General features: G+C 46.4%; 1 long non-coding RNA gene across 3 annotated transcripts in view; it reads left to right on the top strand.

Annotated features, from left to right (window-relative positions):
- Positions 1-11,544, top strand: part of LOC308575340 — a 252,591-nt gene extending 241,047 nt beyond the window's left edge. The window contains exons 2-4 of one of the 3 annotated variants that reach the window (XR_014002787.1): positions 8,109-8,839; positions 9,554-9,672; positions 11,293-11,544. This is a non-coding gene — a long non-coding RNA (uncharacterized lncRNA). Of the gene's footprint in view, positions 1-6,813; positions 7,015-8,108; positions 8,840-9,553; positions 9,673-11,292 lie in introns of those variants that run through there. The other 2 variants (XR_014002789.1, XR_014002788.1) reach the window with 2 other exon arrangements.
- The last annotated feature ends 13,053 nt before the right edge of the window (positions 11,545-24,597 follow it).

The raw sequence follows: 24,597 nt of genomic DNA, 5'->3' as shown, positions 1-24,597 counted from the left end.
ATGGGCAAAAGGGCTAGAAGATTTACACAGACACTGCACCTTGACGGGTGGAAATTCTGAACATACATTTGACTTCTGCTTTAATGGATGAGATTGAAGTTGGATCCAGATACAATGGAGGTCCTCACAATCTAGAAGTTTGTTTTGAGACCCACTTAAGATAGGGGAAATGAAACTATGGTCCTCCAGATGTTGTTGAACTCCAAAACCCCTCAGCTCCAACCAAGATGGCCAATGGTCAGGGATGATGAGAATCATAGACAAAGAACATCTGAAAGACCACAGAGATCCCACTCGCATTTCATACTATCCAACTTTCCCAATTTCCCAGGTATTATGAAAGCCATCCCAGCTTCTCATTTGATCCTGGAATGTCCCTATTTTTCCCACCGGTGCTGCCACCACCAAGCTCAGGGAGGAGGAGGATCTGGCCCGTGTCCTGAGTGCTGGCGGAAACTGTGGCTGCAAGGGAGCACCCCATGGCCTCTTTCCTTGGGCTGCTCATAGCAGCTGCTGGAGAGGAAGAAAGGAGCTACACCATATTCCAGGACTCAGCAAACCTTTTCAGCAGGGGGCTGGTCCACTGTCCCTCAGACCTTGTGTGGGGTTGGACTATATTGGGGGGGGGATGAGTGAATTCCTATGCCCCACAAATAACCCAGAGATGCATTTTAAATAAAAGCACACATTCTACTCATGTAAAAACATGCTCATTCCCAGACCGTACATGGGCCAGATTTAGAAGGCGATTGGACCAGATCCAGGCCCCAGGCCTTAGTTTGCCTATCCATGCCATATACTATAAAGTTCTCAGAAAGACAATTCATTATTAATTCTCACAGATGGTCACTCAACAGTCAGTAATAAGTGGATTCATTAACATCATTTCACTGGCCTCCACATTCATATAAGATAATAATAGTGGTCTATTCCTTCCCTGAATTCCCTGTTTTTAGGATTTCTGGAGACTTCTGGTTGGCTACTGGGCTAGATGCACCTTTGCTTTGATCCAGCAGAGAATGACCAGAAGCACAACACACCAGTGTGATTTGTACTGTGAAATTTGTACACTTTAATTCTTAGCCTTTTATGGACTTGGTAGCATAAATTTGTACCTTTCTATGCTTTCTGAACATTGGATGAAGCAGCTTGAGTGCGCTTTATCATAATAGGTTGCTATGTGCTAAGCACTAAGTCCTACTCAGAGTAAAACCATTGAAATTAAAGGATCCACGCCAGTCAACTTCATTAATGCCAGTGGAACTGCTCTGAGTAGGAGTAGCACTGGATGCACACCATGACCCAAATACCAAATCAAATTGGGTTTAATCATAAGGATCCAGGCATCAATTAAGTCAGGTTGAAATAGTTCAAGATGGATGCATACCAAGTAGGACAGACTGGGTTCATCTGGGGTTGTTAAGAGGATAAGAATCAGACAGAACGTAGAAGCAGGAATTGGGCAGGATAACCCACAAAAGGCTGAGCCCTACCAAACTGCTGGCTGTGTCTTCCCAAGAGAAGGGGTGGCAGATGGATGCCTTTAGGTGTGGGGTACTCGTTTGGAGCACGAAGCCCTTTTCAGCCCAATGCTACCTGACACTGCCTCTTGCCTGCTGCCCCACTGGTGAAGCAGTGTCCCACAGAAGAAGAAGAGTTTGGATTTGATATCCCACTTTATCACTACCCGAAGGAGTCTCAAAGTGGTTAACATCCTCCTTTCCCTTCCTCCCCCACCACAAACACTCTGTGAGGTGAGTGGGGCTGAGAGACTTCAGAGAAGTGTGACTGGCCCAAGGTCACCCAGCAGCTGCATGCGGAGGAGCGGAGACACGAACCCGGTTCACCAGATTACGAGTCTACCGCTCTTAACCACTACACCACACACTGGCTCTCAATGGCTCCACTCAACAGCTGTTGAAAAGAGGCATCATACTTGGCAGGTGCTTCTTCCCAAGCATGCCTTCTTTGGAGGAAAAAAAAAAAACACTTGTGAAAGACCACCCTGCAGAAATTAACCCCCATGGGGATTGGGGGAGAGAGACACCAGGTCTCCTTTCTGTCAGGAGCTAGCCTGCTGCCGGCTTGCTAACACAGCACACAAGACGTATTTAGCTTGAAGATTTATTGCAAAACAAGTCGTTCGCCACAACCGTTCCCGCCGAGCAGCCATGCACCAAATCAAGTTGACTCTTCTGAAGAGTACTTCCGGGACCTGCAGAATAGCCTGAAATTCTAACCCTTACGTTTCATGGTTTGTTTTATGTCTAAGACCGTCCCTATTCATCTAGTCTTGGGACTAATAGGGTCAGCAAACTCCCCTTCCGGTGAAGAACTACTCCCCCTCCTATGGGCCGAGAGTGACTGAGATTCTTGAGAGAGCTGGCTACCATCCAGCCCGCACTTTCCGAGCTGATAAGCTGCATTCCTACTAACTCCCAAGAGAGGAGGGTTTGTCTCCCCATTAGTTTCAGCTGTTTGAGAAATCTGCATGTGTCTCTGTTCTCCCTCTGTTTGACTGCTTTCTATCTCAAGCTGTACTTCTTGGCTTTGGGTTGGCGTGTTCATGACACTTTTCCCTTTCTGCTTCCAGCCATATGTTTAGTTGGGTGTTTGTTTTTTAACCCACCTCATTAAACATTACCCCCTGCCCCAACCAATTTGGGATAGGGATCCAGGATGCTGTGTGTTGTCCCTAGTTTGGCCCAGAGTGTGTTGGGCTTATTGGGGGCTGAGTCCAAAGCAGAGAGGGAATGTTGGGTACAGAACAATTCATTAGGAACATCCATATTAGATTTTTGATCTTGGTTGAATGCCATATAAGAAGTGGGGAAGCATGAAGCTGGGATAGCTCAGTTGGTAGAGCATGAGGCCCTTAATCTCAAGATTGTGCCCCACGTTGGGCAAAAGATTCCGGCATTTGCAGCTGCTGTAGTACATCCAGTCTAGATCATCCTTGTGACCCCTTCCAATTCTACAATTCTATGAATGAATAGTTATTTCATCCACATCATCCCCAAAACCACATCTGTTTTGAGCAACCACCACTGCTCCTCAAACCTGAGTCTGATTCCCACAGATAAGATAATGAAATGGAGACAATAGAACCACTATTGTGATGCAGAGAATTAGAAATATTTCTAAGGTGAGCACCTTCAAGAAGGCCAAGAAGGCTGAGTGGTAAAATAGCTCATTGAGGAATCATTTATTTCTGTTCGTTCACAGCTTCACGTTCTTGAGTCAGTCCAAAAGATCTAATTGCCATTTGCAGTCTCACTTCAACCCCTTTATACTTGTGGCATACAAAGGATGAACAGGTTAAATCAGCTCTGATAAACTGCGCAAAGGACTTAGGACATAACATACAAATGGCAGATTGGAAAAGGCTATGGAGAACAGATTTGAAATTCACAGCATGTTGTACACTCAAAGAAAATTATATGAAAATGATGTACTGGTGGTATCTGACTCCTACTAAGTTATCCAAAATGTATAGAACAAGCTCCAATATTTGTTGGAAGTGCATAGAAAACTAGGGTACCTTTTGTCATATGTGGTGGTCATGCAATATAAAGTCTTTTGGGGAATTTATATACAATGAATTGAAGAAAAATGTTTAAAATAACATTTATCAAAAAGCTAGAAGCATTTCTATTAGGAATTACAGGTTCCAATATCCCAAAAGACCAGAAAAGACTGTTTATGTGTGTGACAATGGCTGCAAGGATGCTACTAGCCCAAAGATGGAAAGAACCAACAGTTCTGACCAAGGAAGAATGGGAAGCCAAACTGCTGGACTGCGCTGAAATGGCAAAATTGTCTGAGAGACTCAGGAATCCAGAAGATAACGACTTTAAAAAAGGATGGGGAAAATGTGTAATTTACTTAGGAGACCATTGTAAACAAATAGAAACGTTAGCTAGACTCTAAAAATAACTTGTAAAGAAATGAAAAATATGGATAATTCAGAGAGATGGAAACTGTGGAGAACGTAGTGATATGTAGCTTTAGAAAGGCAATGGGGGGAAGTCACAAGAGCCAGAGAATCTCATATATGGATATGGTAAAAGTTTTCCCCCCTCGTTTTATTATTTTGAATCTGTTATTGTAAAAACCATTAAAAATATTTTTTAAAAATCCCTGTATACTTGTGATCATGTCTGTGACCTTTGGCTCTGTGGGAGTCCCATCAACCACCATCACAAGAGGACTCCTTTAATTTGCTGCTGTGTCATTTGGGAAGACTCCCTGTCCTGTTGATTGCGGCGTGGCATGATTTCTGCCTCCCCTTGATTAATACTTTGGAGGTGTAATAAAATAACACTAATAAGGTGGTGCTGGCTACGGTTGTAGTGGAGTGGCAATTGCCAAATGGAACAGTTGCCTTTTGCCTTTGCTGTACTGTTTGTACTTTCGACGTGCCGCCTGCCTCTCGGAGTATTGCAAAGATAATCTTTCACATATTTCGCTCCAGGGCACACGCTATACTTCCTCATTATTATTCATTACAGTTATGAGAGCCAGGCAAAGAATTGTGAATGTTTCCTTTGATCCTTTTGGCACCTACCCAAGTAGTCAATTCATTAAGCATTAAAGGATGGGTATTACTGAAACCTCGATACAGCAGTCTTGTTGACTGTAATTAAAAAGGAACTCCATTTGGTTGAAGGCAGCAATGGTTCTGAATATCAATTTCTGGAAACTGCAGGAGGGGAGAGCCTTGTTGTGCCTGCGGATTTTGTGCAGGCATCTGGTTGTGAGAACAGGATACTGGACTAAGGTTACCAGATTTCTTTCAATGAATCCGGGGACACTTTAAATAAATAAATACTACACGTTTGGGACGTTGATGCTGCAGCGATGGCGGTGGCAGAGAGGCGGCCGCTGCCTTGACCTCAACCGCCACGTTTCCCCTTCCTCCGAGGCTTCTATCTCCTTTCTCCATGAGCCTCAACAGCCCGAGTTGTTGGTTCTTTGGTGGTGGTGGGCAAGCAGTACTCGGTAGGTCAGGCATGGAAGGCGGAGAAGGAGGGCCGCGAGTGGTGGTGACGGTGAGGCTCAGGCAGCGTGATGCCGCCCTTCCCATCGGAGCAGACCCAATCCTACTTGTGTGCAAGCAGGAGGGGGCGGGGATCTCTCAGCTGTTAAAGGGAGGCTTCATGCTGTCTATCAGAGCTTGCCTGCAAACAGGAGGGGGCAGGGTCTCTTAATTAGGCAACGGGAAGCCTCCCTTCCCATCTGAGGGATCCCCTTAGTTGCTGGGGTCAGGGAATGTGGAGGAAGCCCGGAAGCTGCATCTTTGAGTCCCTGCACCACCATCATATGGGGACTTCCGAGCAGTTCCTGAAGCCAGCCAGAGCCAACTGTCCTGGGGACATTAGATGAAATCCGGGGACATTCCGGGGATGGAATTTGTCCGGGGACTTATTCACAAATCCAGGGACTGTCCCCGGGAAATGGGGACGTCTGGTAATCCTAGACTAAATGAGCCAGCACAACCCGAGGCTTCAAGAAATCACTTTATCCTAATCTTCTAAAATATATCCTTTCCACAGACTTAACTGAACCACTGGGGGCTCTGTGTCCCATCTTTGTTGCATTGACTTACATCAAAAATTTAAACCGGATAGCATAAAAATAATCTGATTTAGATTTTTCCTGGCTACCTTTCTAGTTGTCTCTGTGTGAGATAGCCCAGACTCTACGAAACCAATAATCAGTCAGTGGAGTTAAGCAAATTTCCCTTGACTGGCTATTGACATTCTTCTTGCCGCTAATAATAAAAAGACCCGGTGACCCGGAAACTGCAATTAATCCAGAATGCGGCAGCTAGACTGGTGGGTGGGTGCAGCCGCCGAGAACACATAACACCGGTCCTAAAAGACCTACATTGGCTCCCAGTATGTTTCCAATAACAATTCAAAGTGTAGGTGCTGACCTTTAAAGCCCTAAATGGCCTCTGTCCAATATACCTGAAGGAGCATCTCCACCCTCATTGTTAAGTCCGGACACTTAGGTCCAGCTCTGGCGGTTCCCTCCCTGCGAGAAGCAAAATTAAAGGGAACCAGGCAGAGGGCCTTCTCGGTGGTGGTGCCCACCCTGTGGAACGCCCTCCCATCAGATGTCAAGGAAATAAACAACTATCAGACTTTTAGAAAACATCTGAAGGCACCCACGATTTCTGGTTTCTGTGTCTGCACAGACATGATTTCTGGCATTTACACAGATGCCATTTCCGGCGCTGCAGAACCAAGTACCCTCACCGCGCCGTGCCGCACCAAACCGCACTGCTTTAGCGTAGCGTGCAGGGACTCGCCGAGTGGCCGTTTCGGTTTGGGGGCAGCTCGACGGCTGGCTAAACGACCCCAGTGGGCCGCTTGTGGCCCATAGGCCTTAGGTTGCTGACCCCTGTGAACACCACCACAAATGAATTAGCAGGAACTGAGAGAACTTCCAAAATGCTGCGTCCATCTCAAGCCTAGCATAACTGCACATGACTAAAACATCCTTCCGCCTCCAAGAGCTATTGGCAGCGGTGTCGATGCCGTTCAGGAGGCCCCGAGAAAGTACAAACAGTACAGTAAAGTGCAACAGGTAGCTGCCCATTTTGGCAGCCGCCAGACATTTCTCTATGTAAGGATTGTAGCCATCATTGGCTCATTATTTTTAAATTAAGCCTCCAAAGCACTCATCTGGGGGTGGGGTGTATGTGAAAATTATTTCACACAGCAATTAACAAGAACAAAGTCTTTCCGAATGAGGCGGCATAACATCAGATGAAAGGCATCACTTTGGCATGTGTTTGAGGGAACTCCCACAGGACTAATGGTCAAAAAACAGGGTTGTAAATATCCAGGGATTGCATATAACAACTCGATCTTTAGGGCTGCCTCAGGACTCTGACCTTGTGAATGGAAGACTATAAAAGGATGCCATACACAGCTCTGTTCAAACATCGTCTGTTGGTAGCCTTTGCTTCCAGCTTCGCACAGTCGGCTTCTTCAGCTGCTGGTGGTATGAACCCTTTTTAACTGACTCTCTTGGGGGAAGAATGTCTCTCTTTGGAATGTGTTGTTGTGCTTTTGCTTTCAAATGTTAATAGTTGGGACTTGTGTTTAAGTTGGGATTGTTGGGCTGTTTGAGACTGTTAGCATCTTGAGTTTCTGTGGGTAATTAGCTGAAATAGACATTTTCACGAGGGACGCAGGTGGCACTGTGGTCTAAACCACAGAGCCTAGGGCAGGGTCTGCAACCCGCGGCTCCGGAGCCACATGTGGCTCTTTTACACCTTTGCCGCGGCTCCGGGGTGGATACTAGCGAGGGGAGGAGGCACATTGTGCTCCCCGACACTCCCCACTGTGGGGGGGCGCTGTACTGGCTGTGACGTCGCATGGGGGCGGTGCGTGCGTTAGTCACGCACCATCCCAACGTCACCTTCCCACTCGCCCGCCCGCTACATTGTAAGTGGCATGTACGCTGGTCACTGCATTGAAAGGGGGCATGTACGCTGGTCACTGTTTTGAATGGGAGTGAAGAATACACAAACACAAAAAGGTAACGTGTTAATTTAACGTTTATTTCTATGAGGAGGAGTAATTCTGAGGGGTCAAACAAAGAAATAATAAAAAAGTGAGAAAAAAGTTGTTTTTATAATGACGAGTTTTGCGGCTCCCAGTCCCCCCCCCCCTTTGGAAATGGGTCCAAGTGGCTCTTTTTGTCTTAAAGGTTGCAGACTGGGCTTGCCGATCAGAAGGTTGGGGGTTCGAATCCCCGTGACGGGGTGAGCTCTCGTTGCTCGGTCCCTGCTCCTGCCAACCTTGCAGTTTGAAAGCATGTCAAAGTGCAAGTACAGTGGTACCTCGGGTTAAGTACTTAATTCGTTCTGGAGGTCCATTATTAACCTGAAACTGTTCTTAACCTGAGGTACCACTTTAGCTAATGGGGTCTCCTGCTGCCGCTGCTGCACAATTTCTGTTCTCATCCTGAAGCAAAGTACCCAAGGTACTATTTCTGGGTTAGCGGAGTCTGTATCCTGAAGCGTCTGGAACCTGAAGCATCTGTAACCCAAGGTACCATTGTAGATAAATAGGTACCACTCTGGCAGGAAGGTAAACGGCGTTTACGTGTGCTGCTCTGCTTCGCCAGAAGCGGCTTAGTCATGCTGGCCACATGACCCGGAAGCTCCCTCGGCCAATAAAGCAAGATGAGCGCCGCTACTCCAGAGTCATCCATGACTGGACCTAATGGTCAGGGGTCCCTTTACCTTTTACCTTAGGCATTTTCACAGTCAAGAAGGAGATGTGTGATTCACAGATTTTGTCCAAAACCAAAGAAATTAGGTTTTAAAGTTGATTACAGAGGCCTATCCTTCCCCCCAAAAAATATTTCTTGTTCAAACAATAAGTAGCTCAGTGTTGAACCACAACACTCGCCGCCACCACCAATGCCAGAACGATTGAGCTGCAGCGATCTGACAGGTGACACACGTCACCACGAATGCCACTTTTTACTGTGATTGCGTGCCTTTATTTTATTGCAAGCAAAAGTAAAAATGGGTGGTGAGGAAGGTGCCTGTCACATGAGGCAAAAATTTTTAAAAAATGGCCCCAGGAAACCTATCAGGTCAACCCATGTACCTTCATATTCTCACACTTTGTGTTGGCTTTCCTAGATCTATGTCTCAGATAGAAATTGGAATGAGACTCTTCAGACATCCCTGCTGGTCTCACTGCAAAGGTCTCTCACTCACCCCTTGCCCACCTGCATGGTTGCACCCCCTCAAAATTGTGCACCTAGGGTCTCTGCCTCATTGTTTCCCCCTCTGTCCAGTGCATGAAAGGTAGTTCACACATCCTTTGTGAAATATACCTGGAGTCGAGAGTGGATTTCATGCTCTTTATTCAGCTCGTAGTGATGAGGAGGAATGGAAGTTCCCCCAGAATGTCTGCCTTATATACATTATTTACACAATGGGCCCCACGTAATTGGCTAATTCTGGGGTTCTCCTGTAGGCCAATCAGATTGCGGATTCCCTTCCACCTGGAGCTGGATTGGGTGGCCCCTGTGGACCAATCAGACTGCTGCATTCAGAATCCTAGTGTTCTAGGACCAATCAGACTGCTGCCTTTTGGAGCCTATTCAACTCAGTACATACTCAGTACCTTGTATTCTTGCCTTGTTGTACTACCTGTGGGTGAGGAACGGAGTCCCCATTCTCCCTGTGGGGGCGGGGGCGGGGAGCAGGTAGGAAAATGATGGATGGAGCCTCAATGAGATCCCCACTTCTGTTTCCCCCCTCCCCTTAAATGTTTGCAATGGCCTCTCTTCTCAACATTGCAGAAGGCAAGTGAAAATGGGGTATCTATACAAAAGTGAAAGTTCTGGCAGCTGTATATTATAATTTAATCTATCCAATTTTAATGCTTTCAAAAGTATTTCCCTACAATGCCTTTAACTGTACAATTAAGATCATAATTTAAAGAGGGCCTTTATAGACACCAGCATTTGCCTGCTTAAATTTTAACATAATGTGTTCTACCCCACATTATTTCAGGTTCATGGCCTCCTTTTCAGCGGAGCTCAACGTCCCCATACACATAGCCTATTTCTCTCCACATGATGTGTATTCTGTAAACTTTATGCTCGACATGCTCAACCCTGGCATAACAATGCGTAAGTCCTCATAGTGCTCTCAGTCCCAACGGCAATGCTAGACAGTGAGGTGTTCAAATAAAGGTTCAGGTCCACTGTAATAAGAAAGGTTCAAAGTCAAACCATAAGGTCAGGTTCCCACCTCTACAGAAGAGCCAAGGTTGGGGTCCTAGGATCAGTCCCAAAATCACAGGCCAGTGGAGGTCCCAAAGCAGACTTCTTCTCTCAAACACACCTTCTCTCAAACCCAAGGAGTCCCATGATCTGGTCAACCAGTCAACTGGGCTGTGTTCTCACACCTACCTCTGAAAGTGTTCCCAATGCCTGAGAGCCCACCGTGTTCATGCAGATGGGGTGTGCTGGTCCCATGGGGGTTACCCGAAAGGTGAGGTCCAAGTCCGGTCTGTGGTCAAAGGTGCAACGTGGAGGCAGTCTGTAGCAGCTGAAGCTGGGTGCAGGGCAGGGAGTCGGGTGAAGTCAGGAACAGGCCTACAAGCAGGGAGCCAGGGCGGGTCTGGAGCTCAGGCAGGAAAGCAGGACAGGGTTCAGGCAGGAACTAGCAACCAACAATGTTGCTCCCTCAACTTGGGACTGGGGCTGGCCAGCTTTTATCTGCTCCAAGGCATAGGGCAGCCCCGGTCCACAGGTGACTCACCTCTCCTGGCCTGGAGGTGAGCACTCCTCCTGCAGGAACTTAGTTCCCTCCGCCTCTCTGCCCTGAGCCTCTGCAGCTCAGGAGAGGCTGGAGGGTTCCCAGACCCAGAGGCAACCTCCTCTTCCCCTGATGGGGCTGAGAGTGGAGCACCTGCAGGCAATGGGACCTCCATCACCTCAGGGGCCAGAGCAGACTCAGCTGGTGCCTGCACCTGAGGATCCAGCACAGGTGAGGACCCTTCAGGTTCAAGCCCCTGCCCCGGCTCAGCTGGTTCTGGAGCCAGGGAATCCTGTGCAGGCTGGGATCCCTCAGGTTCAGCCTCTGAGTCTGAATCCCAGGCCATCACCTGGGGCCACCTTTGGTTCTGATGATGTGTCGACTTTCCCTGGTTCCCGTGAACTGGTGGCTGCCCTTTCAGCATCTTCTGAAGTCCCATGAGTGCCTCCCGCCCCCAACCTCCCCTTCCCCATCTTCAACTTGTCCCAGTGTATACCAATCATAGCTACATCCCTCACCGGGATCCCCTTCCCCTTCCCTGGTGCCCTGCCAGTTCATGACTCCCAGTATGTTTCTGAGCACAATTCAAAGTGTTGGTGCTGACCTTTAAAGCCCTAAACGGCCTCAGTCCTTTATACCTGAAGGAGCGTCTCCACCCCCATCATCCAGCCCGGACACTGAGGTCCAGCTCCGAGGGCCTTCTGGCGGTTCCCTCACTGTGAGAAGCCAAGTTACAGGGAACCAGGCAGAGGGCCTTCTCGGTAGTGGCGCCCGCCCTCCCACCAGCTGTCAAAGAGAAAAATAACTACTAAACTTTCAGAAGACATCTGAAGGCAGACTAGACTCCCCTTCCAGACAAGTCCAATTTGATTGGATCAAGGATCTCTCAACATCTCTGCCACTCCGCCTTCACCTCACTGCCCAATGTTCCTTTCTGTTTTGATGCTCTCTCTCTTAGATTTGTACCTTTTTGCTTCCTTTCTATCCAGGTGACCCTGAATAATAGAAGCTTGCCACCCATTGATGGATCTCTGGACATTCTTCAGGCCTGAAACAGTTATGATGCTGCCCATTTCCCAAGAAGCTCTGTTTCCCCCTGTGTACCTTTAACCAGTCATTAATCTTTTGCTCATTTACACCGCAGGGTATTCTTTCCCTTTCTGAATTTGCTTAATGTATGGGTTCTTTCACGCCACTGTCCCCCACCCCACCCCACCCCAGCCAATAAATCTAACTTACCAGCTTCACAATTAAAGTGATATGGTTCTACAGAGTTTTCATTTCATATTCTCACTTGCAGCTTTCAGGCTGAGTCACAACAACAACAGCAGCAACAACAACAACAGCAAAGTTTGTTCTGGGTATGAGCTTTTGTGTGCATGCACACCAGTGGCATAGCGTGGGGCGTGCAGGGGGGCCCGGCCGCACCGGGCGCAACATCTGGGGGTTAGGGTTAGGGGGCGCAAATCCACGGATTAGGGGGCGCAAATTACTTGCCTTGCCCCAGGTGCTGACAACCCACGCTACGCCACTGATGCACACTTCTTCAGATACACAGAAACACAAGTCACCAGACCCTGATATATAGTGGGAGAAAAACCCCACCCCACCCTCCCACTATATATAAGGGTCTGGTGCACACGAAAGCTTATACCCAGAAAGCGTATCCTCCTTAAAAGAGGGCATGTGTTGTGGTGAGACCTGGAGACTGACCTTCTTTTTGTGGGTGGGTATATTGGACAGCCACAACACCCAACTGGTAGGTCCCTCGTTGCTGGGTTTAGTCTGGCCAATGGTGTGCTGTCTCAACGGATCGAGGGGCCTATATATACCTATGCACGTGACCCAGAGCTTCCTCTTTCGGCTCGTGCATCGGAACACCCACCCACCTCTCCCTATATTTAGGGCATTTTGCGATTGACCTTGCTATGCCGCCGTGTGTCATCTGTCGTTGGGACAGGGGCACGGCAGGAATTTCCCCCACTTGGCTGATTGGCTGTTGCCATTTGGGTTTTGCCTGCCGCGTAGCAAATCGTCACAACCTGTAAGGTTGCGGATAGGCACTGGCTCATGTGATAGGGATGGGAGAACGGTCTCGCCACCCCTTTGTGAAGAGTATTCTGTTAAAGGAATCCAGGGACTCAGCTTGGTTTGGTCAACCCCTGTGAGGGGTTTGTGCCCGTGCCTGAGTCCAGGGGAGCATCTGGGGAGTGAACACAGTCTGTCCCTGGACTTTTCCACCTAGCTGAGGTGTTCACCCTTGGCTGACCAATGATAGAGCTCTGGGTCAGTGCTACCTGCAAGGGTGCAGGGAGCTAGTCAAACCAGAGCCTATGCAACCATTCATTTTCTGTAATCAATAACGTTGTGACCTAAATTCTGCCAAAAACCAAACTAAAATTTGAGGCAAATGTGTTTTTATTTCGGGGGGGGGGGAAGGTCTCTGGGTCTGAACACACAACAAACTTAGTTGGTCTCTAAGGTGCTACTGGACAATTTTTTATTTATTTCATTTATTTTGACTGCGTCAGACCAACACGGCTACCTACCTGAATCAACAACAACAGTTTTATTATTGACATGGCACCCATCAAGAGATGCTACGAGTCCTGTATAATACGGGATAGTACTTTATTTCAATGTAAAATGAGATGTCCTGTATTGAGGGCCTTCTCAGTAGTGGCACCTGCCCTGTGGAACGCCCTCCCATCAGATGTCAAAGAGAAAAACAACTACCAGATTTTTAGAAGACATCTGAAAGCAGCCCTGTTTAGGGAAGCTTTTAATGTTTAATAGGTTATTGTATTTTAATATTCCGCTGGAAGCCGCCCAGAGTGGCTGGAGAAACCCAGCCAGATGGGCGGGGTATAAATAATAAATTTCTGGGTTAAACCCAGTGCTTTTTTTTCTTTTTTAAAAAATATGTTTAGGGATACTCTCATTTTCTTACCGTATTTTTCGCCCCATAAGACGCACTTTTTCCCCTCCAAAAATGAAGGGGAAATCGGGGTGCGTCTTATGGGGCGAATGCCTGCAAGCCTCGCGCGCCCGGCAGGAGGTCCGACCGGGTGCGCGAGGCTTGGGGCGGCAGCCTGTCGCCCGAAGCACGGGGAGCCCTCTGGAGGGCTCCCCCTGCTTCGGGCGAGTGTCTGCAAGCCTCGCGCACCCGGCAGGAGGTCCCGCTGGGTGCGCGAGGCTTGGGGCGGCAGCGGACTGCTTGCCGGCATGCAGAAGCTTGGGGCGTGCTGAGCTCAGCACGCCCCAAGCTTCTAGGTGCGCGCAAGCAGTCCGCTGCCGCCCCAAGCCTTGCGCACCCAGCGGGACCTCCTGCCGGGTGCGGGAGGCTTGGGGCGGCAGCGGACTGCTTGCCGGCACGCAGAAGCTTGGGGCGCGCTGACCTCAGCTTGCCCCAAGCTTCTGGATTAGCGCAGCGCACCTGGGGGGGAAATAATTTTTTTTCCCTTTATTTCCCCCCCCCCCTAAAATCTAGGTGCGTCTTATGGGCCGGTGCGTCTTATGGGGCGAAAAATACGGTACTCATATTGAAATACTGCCCCTCAATGAGGCCAAACTTAGATTCACAAAATGTTTAGGGGTATGCGTACCCCTGTGTCCCCCGCCCCGAAAAAAGCACTGGTTAGACCTGAAGAATAAGAGAAGAGTTTGGATTTGATATCCCACTTTATCACTACCAGAAGGAGTCTCAAAGGAGTCTCCTTTCCCTTCCTCCCCCACAACAAACACTCTGTGAGGTGAGTGGGACTGAGAGACTTCACCACACTAGCTGAAAAAGCACTGAAGTCCCAGGGCAGCCTCTGGGTTTGGGGGCTAGAAGATGGAGGGATCCAGCTCAACTGCTCCTCACCTGATCTGATAACAGCAACTAGCTATGGATAAATATTCAAGAGCCATGTTCCTCCATGCTCACAGAGCCAGCATGGTATAGTGGTTAAAAGCGGTGGACTTGTAATCTGGTGAACCGGGTTCACTTCCCCGCTCCTCCACATGCAGCTTTGGCTAGTCACACTTCTCTGAAGTCTCTCAGCCTCACTCACCTCACAGCGAGTGTTTGTTGTGGGGGAGGAAGGGAAAGGAGATTGATAGCCGCTTTGAGACTCCTTAAGGGGAGTGAAAGGCGGGATATCAAGTCCAAACCCAAACGCAAATGACATAAAGTCAGACCAAACAGGTCTTCCATTTTTTTCTTCAGCCTCTAAAGACTCTCAGCCTATTAATAAGTTTTGTGTGCCAACACGAACACTCCATTGGTGCTTCCAGCTGCTCATTTCCCCATTGACTTATTGCTTGCTTCCTTGATCACTTTCCTTCCCCTCATGTCTTTTCGTTCCTCCACCCCTCCTCTGGACACTTTCCCTCACCCTTGCCTGCTCTTGCACTTGCTCTGGAAGTCCCTGCTCTCTGGATGAAGAGACAAACATGACTTTCTGCAAAACAGGTTCCTGCATCATTTTCCACCAGCTGTTAGGAAGCTGGATAAATCCAGTCTGGGATAAAGTGCTGTGCAAGTATCACTGGGAACAAGGCTGCAAGACTAATGGTATCAGCCTACAAATATGGCTGATAAAGTGAGTCAGGGAACTGGAATACTTTCCCTACTTTCCCTCGGTATAATAGGGTCTATATTTTGTAATACTTTCAGGTATAACCATTATAGCTATGCTATAAAGGGTTCCAATTACTTCACTAATTTCCATACATTCACATGCCTGTGGGCCATTTACCTGACAGATGGTGATCCAGCCTCTGTTTAAAATCCTCCTGAAGTCCACTACATAGCTCTTACCATCAGAAATGCCTGATGGTCAGAATCTCCTTTCTTCTCCTTTGAATCTATTGGTTCTGGTCCTACACTCAGGAGCAGGAGAAAAACAAGCTTGCTCCATCTTCCATGTGATGGAAAGAATTTCTATAGAAGTAACGGATCTCTAAGAGATTTTGAACAGTGGACTGCACTACTTTGGAACGTGGTGGACTGTCCTTCTCCTAGATGACCCCCAAGGTCCCTTCCGTCTCTACATTTCCATGATTCTATGAATGACTATAAGTCTAATAAAAGGAAACTCAATAGAACCACAACCAATGGTGATACAGAAAGGTGGCATTTATTGTAGTGGGAAGACAGATGCATGACATAATGTATAAGAAGAAGAAGAAGAGTTTGGATTTGATACCTTGCTTTATCACTACCCGAAGGAGTCTCAAAGCGGCTAACACTCTCCTTTCCCTTCATCCCCCACAACACTCTGTGAGGTGAGTGGGGCTGAAAGACTTCACCACACTAGCTGAAAAGCACTGAAGAGAAGTGTGACTAGCCCAAGGTCACCCAGCAGCTGCATGTGGAGGAGTGGAGACGCGAACCCGGTTCCCCAGATTACGAGTCTACCACTCTTAACCACTACAATTGTGGTCCCTGCCTGTTTGGAGGAGGCAGTGGTAAAACCACTCCTTAAGAAATCTTCCCTGGATTCGGAAAACCTAACTAACTACAGGCCAGTTGCTAATCTTCCTTTCCTGACCAAGGTTCTGGAGCGAGTGGTCGCAGACCAGAACAAGGTGTTTTCGGAAGAAACTGATTTTCTGGATCCATTTCAATCAAGGATTAGGAACAGTTTTGGCACAGAAACTGCTTTGGTTGCCTTGTATGATGTCTAGATAAGACTGAGACACTGTTAGTGGGTGGTTCCCTAGGCCAGATGGGTGGGAGATCAAGAGATCTGTAGGGTAGCAACTTGAGAACGGAGCCTTCTCTGTGGTGGCTCCCCATCTGTGGAATGCTCTCCCCAGGAAAGTTCACCTGGTGCCATCATTATACAACTTTAGGTACTAGCCAAAAATGTTCCATTTTAATGGAGCCTTTGGTTGATTTGTTTGACATCCCATGCCCTTTTAAAATGTGGGGGTTTGGAGGGGGACGGGGGTTATTGGGTTGTTGCTTTTATCTTGTTTATATATTTTGTGGTGTTATATTTTGATTTTGTTCTGTGAACCACCTTGAGACCTCTTGGTATAGGGCAATATATAAATTCAATAAATAATAAGAATAAGAATAAAAGCAAACAATGCATTGAAGTGTAAAATAATTAAAAGACTGTTTTAAGGTTGCCTGCTGTGATTCAATAAAAGGGATACAGAGAAAAACAGAGCTTCTTGGGAAACTGGAAGCATCATATTCAGAGATCCGTCAATGAATGACAAGTGTACGTCATTCACACTTTGGTGTCCCACAAATTTTGGTCAAAGTACATTAGGTACAAGGGGAGAAAAAGGTACATATCCAAGAGAAAAGGGAGGAAAACAGAAAGATGCACTGAGCAGAGAGGTGTAGACCTGAGTGTCAGAGATGCTAAGAGATCCTTGATCCAGTCCATTTGGGCTTGTCTAGGAGGGAAGACACAGCATTTCTGACACCTGAGCGCATACAATCACCACCCATTCACCCAACACATGCAACTCAGGGACCATTTCCCCCCTTTCCTCTGGGGATCATGTTCAGATTCAAAAGAGGAATAAGTTAATCCTTCTCTCAGTAAAGGAGCTGTCACCAGGGGGGTAGAGCTAGTTGTATTTCAGGCGAGATGCAGTGAACCCTGAATTTATTCACATAAAGTTGATGTCGGCTATTCTACCGAAACCGCCTCTATATATTTTAGACGTTGTAGTACTTCGACCAGGAACAGGAAAAGGAAAAGGAACACGAACAGGAATGGGACGTAGCTGGACGGATATACCCATGTTCATAGATGGCATCTTGAACGGCAGCTGTTAATCTGAAAAAAAGGAGACAAACACTTAGAATCATAGAATCATAGAATTTGATTATGGTTATAGATGACATTGTGGAAAGGCAGTTCTGAAAAAAGAGGGACATTTAGTCCAACCCCCTGCAATGCAGAAATCTCAACTCAAGCATCCATGACAGATGGCCCTTGACAGCCCCATAAATAACAGAGGCAAGGAAAGATTGAGAAAACACATAAAAAGAAAAAGAATTAACAAATTCCCCTCGAAAAGAGCCAGTAAAACAGGACATTAAGATATTACAAACACAGTTTTCAATTACAGCTATTTGGGGAGTTGGGGCCTCTGTAATCAAATCTTCAGTGAAACCAATGGCTTCACTTTTGCAAAGACAGTGCTGAGTTTTGGACAAAATCTGTGGCTCACACAAGTCATTGTTTCCAGAAAAACAAGGACTTCTATCTCACCTAATTATCCACAGAAATTCAAGGTGGTAACAATTCTAGGAAGCCCAACAATAATATATTATGTACCATTCCCCATTCCCAACCCAAACTATTAACCTCTGAAGTCAAAAGCACAATAACAAATTCCAAGAAGAGAGGTCCTCTCCCACAAAGTTTAGTTTAAAAGCAGACATACCAACACCAGGAGAAAACACGGGAGTTGGAGACAAGGGAAGCCTCAACCTGCTACTGGAGAAAAAACTTCTATGTGGAGCCCTTTTATACAGTTTCGTTCATTTAATTGGCCCCAAAGAGGTACCGTATTTTTCGCTCTATAATACGCACCTGACCATAACATGCACGTAGTTTTTAGAGGAGGAAAATCCATAGGCATGCCACCCGTAGGCACTCCCTCCATAACACGCACAGACATTTCCCCTTACTTTTTAGGAGGAAAAAAGTGAGTGTTATGGTGCAAAAAATACGGTAATTAGTATATGCAATCCGGCTGCACTTCCTGGATATTTGCTGTTTGTGACTCTAAGCCCTAGAGGATTCCTATCAAATACATCTCAAGAAGATTCCTTTCAGTTGGCATCATGCCACCTCATTTAATTGCTGTGTGGTGTGGGTTCTACCCCAGTTGATTAGTGTTTGGAGGCTTAATGGGAGGGAGGCAATAAGCCAATGTTGGCCACAGTGCAGTGCCTGGTGGCTGCCAAGATGAGCAGTTGTCTATTGCAGTTTTCTGTACTGTTTGTACTTCTTTGGCACCTCCTGAATGGTGTTTGTACCACTTCCTCTTGGAGGAAGGATGGCTTAGTCAATCCAACCCAATACTGCAGGGCTGATTAGAAAGCATGGGAGACTATGGGGTCATCCAGGCTCCATGACACCTGTCTCCTCTAAACTATATTTAGGAGCTCTGAGGTACTGAGTCAGTCCAGAAGAATCAAAATTACTATATGTACCTAGGTGAAATTGCTATATGTGCCTAGGCAAAAATGTCTAGACATTCATATGTCTAGATGTTCATATTAGTATTCATTCCACTTTTCTCTGTGGGGATTTCATGTGCTATATTCATAAAGGTTCTCTTTCATTTGCGGTTGTGCTTGGCCTTGAGATAGATGCAGCAGCTCATTTTGGAAGTTCATTCTGTTCCTGTTAATTGGTTTGCTTTGTTGCACCTTTAATAGTTGGCGTTTCTGTGACAAAATAATTTTCTGGTGTTCTTTTTAATTAGCTGGAAGTATTCTCACCTTCATCATTATTGGTTTTGAGCCCCAATGACTGGTGAATCATTGCAAAGGCTGGAGTGTCTAGTGTATGACAGCTCAGCTCTATTCTGATCCATGTTCCTATAGTGTGAATACATGATCAGTGTCTGCCACTTTAAACAGGATACCCTTAACCATGGAGGGGCAGGCAGAGGCTACAACCTCCCCTCCATCCAAGACTAGGCTTAGCCAATGCCTATCTGCCTTACAGAGTTGTGGCAATTGCAAGAACACAAATGGTGGAGTCAATTTGCCAGATGGGAAAAAATCTTGCCCAGCCCCTAAATCTGGCGACCAACATATGTCCATAGCAAGCTTGTACCATCTGAAAAACCCTAATGTGAGGATTTGAGGATGGGAGAACCAGTGTGGCATAAAAGAAGCCAAAAGTCCCAGCAGGCCAGTCATTTGTCCTTGCCATGGGCTTGGGATGAAACGCCACTATTGGTCAGTTGGTCTCATGCCCAAGGGAACGCTCTCTAAATTCCTACCGCCATTGGCCAATTTGGCAGGAGGAAGATGATCTGGTCCAGCATAAGCCGGTTCACAGGGGAGGCCTGGGGCCTGGCCACAAAGCCCGGAAAAAGCAACCAGACATCTTGGAGGAATGAGGAAATGGGGTTTATCCAGCTTCCATCATTTTATGTTGGATGTAAGATGGGAAGATAGAGAAGAAGATTGCAGAAGTCATGCCAGATGATGGACGGCACATGGTCCCTCTCTCTTGCCCCCACCAGTGCAAGTAGGGATAAATAGATTGACTGGAAGTCTCCTCTTGCTGTGTAGATGAAAGGATGGACCAAAATTCCAGTTTCATGTTCTCATTTTTCCCACTGCAAGCTCACTCTGCCCTGTTTCCACACTGCATGAAACTGCATTGGTCATTATAAAAGTTCCATTATAATGGATGTCCTGTATTGCACTTGGAAATGCTCAACCCCGCTGATTCTTCAAGAATCAATCAGACATGCTTGCCAGCATTGACTTTGCTTTCTGCTGCTCTAGTGAATACCAATCACAATAACCAATGAATTCCAATTATGTAGTGTTTGCAGACTTTTCAATGGCGTTACAAATACACGTGATTTACCCCACATAAATGGGGGGTTGCCTGTATTTGTTTATCAATTTGACATCTGACAGGAGGGTGTTCCACAGTGTGGGTGCCACTACCAATGAGGCCCTTTGCCTGGTTCCCCATAATTTCGCTTCCTGCTGTGAGGGAACCGCCAGAAGATCCTCGGAGTTGGACCTCAATTTCTGGGCTGGATGATGGGGGTGGAGTTTTCCTCCACTTGCATTCAAACCATCTCCCAGCTTGTTTCAATGCCCTATGCTCTAGAGTATACCAGGGAACCAAGCAGGCTTCACAAAGCAGGAGAGGAGGCTCAGGAATGAGTGTGTCAATGGCCCGAGCCATTCAGTTGTTACACAATTTGGCCATGACTTTGAAAGAAGCACCAGTCAAAGCTTGACTAATGGAAAAGGCGTTTGGGAATTATAATCCAACAACATCTGGAAGGCACTATGATGCTCACCTCTGGTCTACGCAAATTGAGACGCAAGCTGTCTTCCATGGTTTCATGCAGGAATCATTTCTCAGTCCTACTTGGAGGTGTTGGCGATTGAACCCAAGACCTGCTGTGTGTGATGCACTTATTGTACCACTGAGCCACTTCTCTCTGACAGAATCATTCTAATGTAAGCAACAAAAGAGATTTTGGATTCATGGTTCTGGTGTCTGTGTGGTGCCCATGATAGTCTCTCCAGTTTCCAAATGTGCTCCTGGGCTTAAATGGCTGACAAACTCACAATGGTGAAAGAATACACACGTCAGTAAAATTATCTATGGCTTGTGAAGGCAACATAGGCCTAGCTGGGAAAGGCTTCCCAGTCCTGGTAAAAGTGGAAGGTTTGTTTTGACAAAATTAGCTCCCAACCTGACTATTATGGGGAGGTCTGAGGTGGTATGTGTGACCAAGGGCTATCCATAGGTGTCAGGAGCCCAGGCTGCCATCTTGATAACACAGCACGCAAGTTGTAATTAGCTGGAAGATTTATTGCAAAATAAACAATCAGTCTCAGACACTCTATCGGAGCTTCCATACCTTACAATCCAGTTGACCCTTCTGAGGAATTCTTCCTGCTTCTGCAGAACATCCTCAACCTATGACCCTTACGTTTCTGATTTTGTTTCCTGTCTAATACCTTTTGCATACATCTGCTCCTTGGGCTCATAGCATTAATCGCCTCCTCTTCCAGTGAGGAAATACTCCTCCTGCTGCTTTCTGAGCCTACCTGTGCTTCTTGAGCGAGTTGGCTTCTCTCCATCCCACCCTCTGCTAGTGTCTTATCTGCATTCCTTTCAGTGTCAGGGGGAGAGGGAGCAGACAGCCCAGTGCTCCCAGCTGTCTGAGAGAAATGCAAGCTTTCCTGCTGCTGACTGCTGGCTGCTTCCTAACTCATGGTGTGCTTCACTACTTGGCGCAGATGATTTCGTGACAACAGGTGTCTGAGCTATCTATAGTTGTCTATGGATAGTATGAACACCTGCTGTTTTTCATTTCTGAATCCAGCCTTAATTATGCCCACAGTAGTCAAGGAACATTGTGTCCCTAGACATATGAGCAGCTTTTCCTATCTACTTTTGATTGCATATGGCTACCCTGTAATATTGAAGAAATCAAAGCAGCACTTTAATTATGGTATGTGAGTTCACCAAAGCAGAGAGAGAGGACTCAAGGTGCTCAAGGGGGTTCATGTTCCAAGCCTTGTTCCCCCATAATAGTCGGCTTTCAGAATGAGTGTATTTGGTGGAGAGAATCACTTCCCCCTCTTAGGCATATCCATTGTGCTTTCTTTTTTCCTGTATCATTTTGTATTAAGATTCATTGCAAGCTACCTGGACCCTCTCTCTTTATGGAGACAAGGAATACACACACACACAGGCAAAGGGAACGTTCTTTCATATGTCGTGGACATGTAAAAGGGGAAAAGAGTATTGGGAAGTGATCTATAATGAATTGAAAGAAATGTTTCAAAGCACTTTTGCCCACAAAAACCAGAGTCCTTTCTGTTGGGGATAATTCAGAATGAAATCCCCAGGTGTCAGAAAAGGTTATTTATGTACGCAACAACTGCAGTCTGTGTTTGGTTAACCCAAAAATGGAAAACGAGCGAGGTCCCAACCAAAGAAGCTTGGCAACCTAAGCTGACAAAATGCACACAAGTTGCAGAATTAACATATAGAATAAGAGAACAAGAAGAACATAAAGAAGATTGGAAAATATTTATTGAATATATGGAAAATAATTGTGTACAGTTGAAAATGCCGGCAGCATTAAGATAAATACAACAGTGTAAATAAGTTTTGATGGATGCAAAAGTGGAATACTGATTGGTTTAGTTTTTTTGTAAAAATATGAGGGATTTAAGAAATGTAAAGCAAACCATGGAAAGAAGGGAAGTCATTGATATCTTAAGGTTGTAAAACGAGTGTTTGACATTGTAAAACAGGAAATTTAATAAAAAATATATTAAAAAGGAGCACACACACACGAACATCCTTTTCTGTTAGGCTGGGTACTAGGAGATGCTGGTTCAAATCCTCACTCTGCCATTAAACTCCCCGCTTGAACTTGGGACAGTCACTATCTCTCAGCACAATCTACCTTGTAGTGTTGTCGTGATGATTAAATAATAAGAGAGGTGAGGCCATGTATACTCCACCTTTTGCTCATTGGAGGGAAAGGGCAATTGCAGATAAATTCAGGATAACAAAGATCAACTAAATATCAAGTTTTGGGAGACAAGACATGCCAAGAGGCTGTCTCAACAGGGACGTTTTAGCCTGCCACAGAAAAAGCAGCCACAGAGAAAGCAGCCTCTCTCATGTCACAACCATCCACGTATCAGATATTGATGAGACCAATAAAAGGAATGTAGATATCAATCTACATTCAACCTATGTCACACTCCCTCCTAAGTTCCCTCTGCTCTGGTTCCCAGTTATTCTGTGATTGATTAATTTTAAAAAGTACTTTATTGGAAACTCCATTTTTCAAAAAAACAATAACCCCGCACACATTACAGTGGTACCTCGGGTTACAGACGCTTCAGGTTACATATGTTTCAGGTTACAGACTTCACTAAGCCAGAAATAGTACCTCGGGTTAAGAACTTTGCTTCAGGATGAGAACAGAAATCGCGTGGCGGCAGCATGGCAGCAGCGGGAGGCCCCATTAGCTAAAGTGGTACCTCAGGTTAAGACCAGTTTCAGGTTAAGAATGGACCTCCAGAACGAATTAAGTTCTTAACCCAAGGTACCACTGTACATGCAGAGAAATGCTAACCCTGCCTGGGGGTTTTTCTAGCCATTCCTTTTCCTGGTCAGAGAACTAAAGCTCCTGTCCTACTTGTTAATGTCCCTTTTCCACCATGTTACCAGTTGCATTATGGAACTGTAGCTTTTTGATCTATATGCAGATGTCATTGGACATGTTGCCACCTTTTGTGTGTGTGCATGCTTCTGTTCTTCAGTGATTCCACCATGAAAAACCAGTGTGATGGAGTTGAAAGCCAGTTGTGGCATAGTGGGAGACCAGAGCCCCACTCAGCCATGAAAACAATGGGAAGACTACAATGCAAAACTCCATTTTCCAGCTTAACAGGGTTACAGATTTCTTTTTCTTTTTCTGTAAGCAACTAACATGGATAAGAACGCTAAATCAGATAGCACTTGGTTTCCAGAAGTGGCTTTTACATTTTGTGAAAGAACAAATCTGTTTGATATCACCTGGGAACACTGAATAAAGTGCCGTCTGAATGCAGGCAGGTTATGTATCCTTAGAAGTGACCAAGGGAGGGATGGCTGCTGGGAGGGGCACAGACAGAATAAATGCCGTGGTGGATCTGCAGCAGCAAAACCCCATGCCTTCATCTGCCCCAGTTGAAACAAAACATGTCTCTCCCTTATTGGTCTCTACAGCCATAGCAGGTGATGCAACCTTCAAACAGTTTGACTTCTTCCCCAAAGGCAGACTGTGCCATTGTCTCCCAAGTCCGATGGATGTTACCTTCCTGAATGCAGCCTTGTATTGCAACTGAATGGTCTCTCAAAATATGCTTTTTAGAGAATATTCATAATAGAACTGCATTACTTTGGAATAAATGAACTAAAATCTTACATCCTGTGTTTCTAGCTTCCACGCCAAGCTACTCAAAAACAGTTTAGGGATGCTGGATTAGATGGTGAGGCTGTTCACTGGATTCATCCAGACTTTGAACCTTCACTGAATTGAGCCAATCTGGGAGGATCATGGTTGAGTTGGGAGGACACAGCCCTGGAACACCCTGGGTGAGTCCACCCAGAAAGATCAGGGGCTATAAAGGCGTTGAACATCAGGCAGGAAGACACAGGGAATGCCCTTTGGAAGTAGACCCCGAAGCAGGATCTAATCCTCCCCTGTCCACCTGTAAATTGGAGGATTCAGTACTGTGGGCTGCTGCTTTGCAAGGGCACTGCTGCTCATAATGCATTGTAGGAGAGCAAGACGGTTTGAGCACATAGCACCGATCCTGGTCCAACTACACTGGCTAACGATTATTTTCCAGGCCCAATTCAAAGTGTGGGTTTTGACCTACAAAGCCTTAAAACGGCTCAGGACTTCAATACCTCAAGGATCACTTCTTCCCATATGAACCTACCCAGACCTAGAGATCATCTTCTGAGGCCCTTCTTCATGTGTCTCCTCCTTGAGAGTTCAGGAGGGTGGCAACACGAGAACGGGGCCTTCTCTGCAGTGGCTCC

Source organism: Podarcis bocagei, assembly GCF_964188305.1.
Source record: "Podarcis bocagei genome assembly, chromosome: 16".
In the NCBI taxonomy this organism is placed as follows: domain Eukaryota; kingdom Metazoa; phylum Chordata; class Lepidosauria; order Squamata; family Lacertidae; genus Podarcis; species Podarcis bocagei.
The sequence above is the reverse complement of the archived record's forward strand: the minus strand, read 5'-3'. Positions and strand labels throughout refer to the sequence as shown.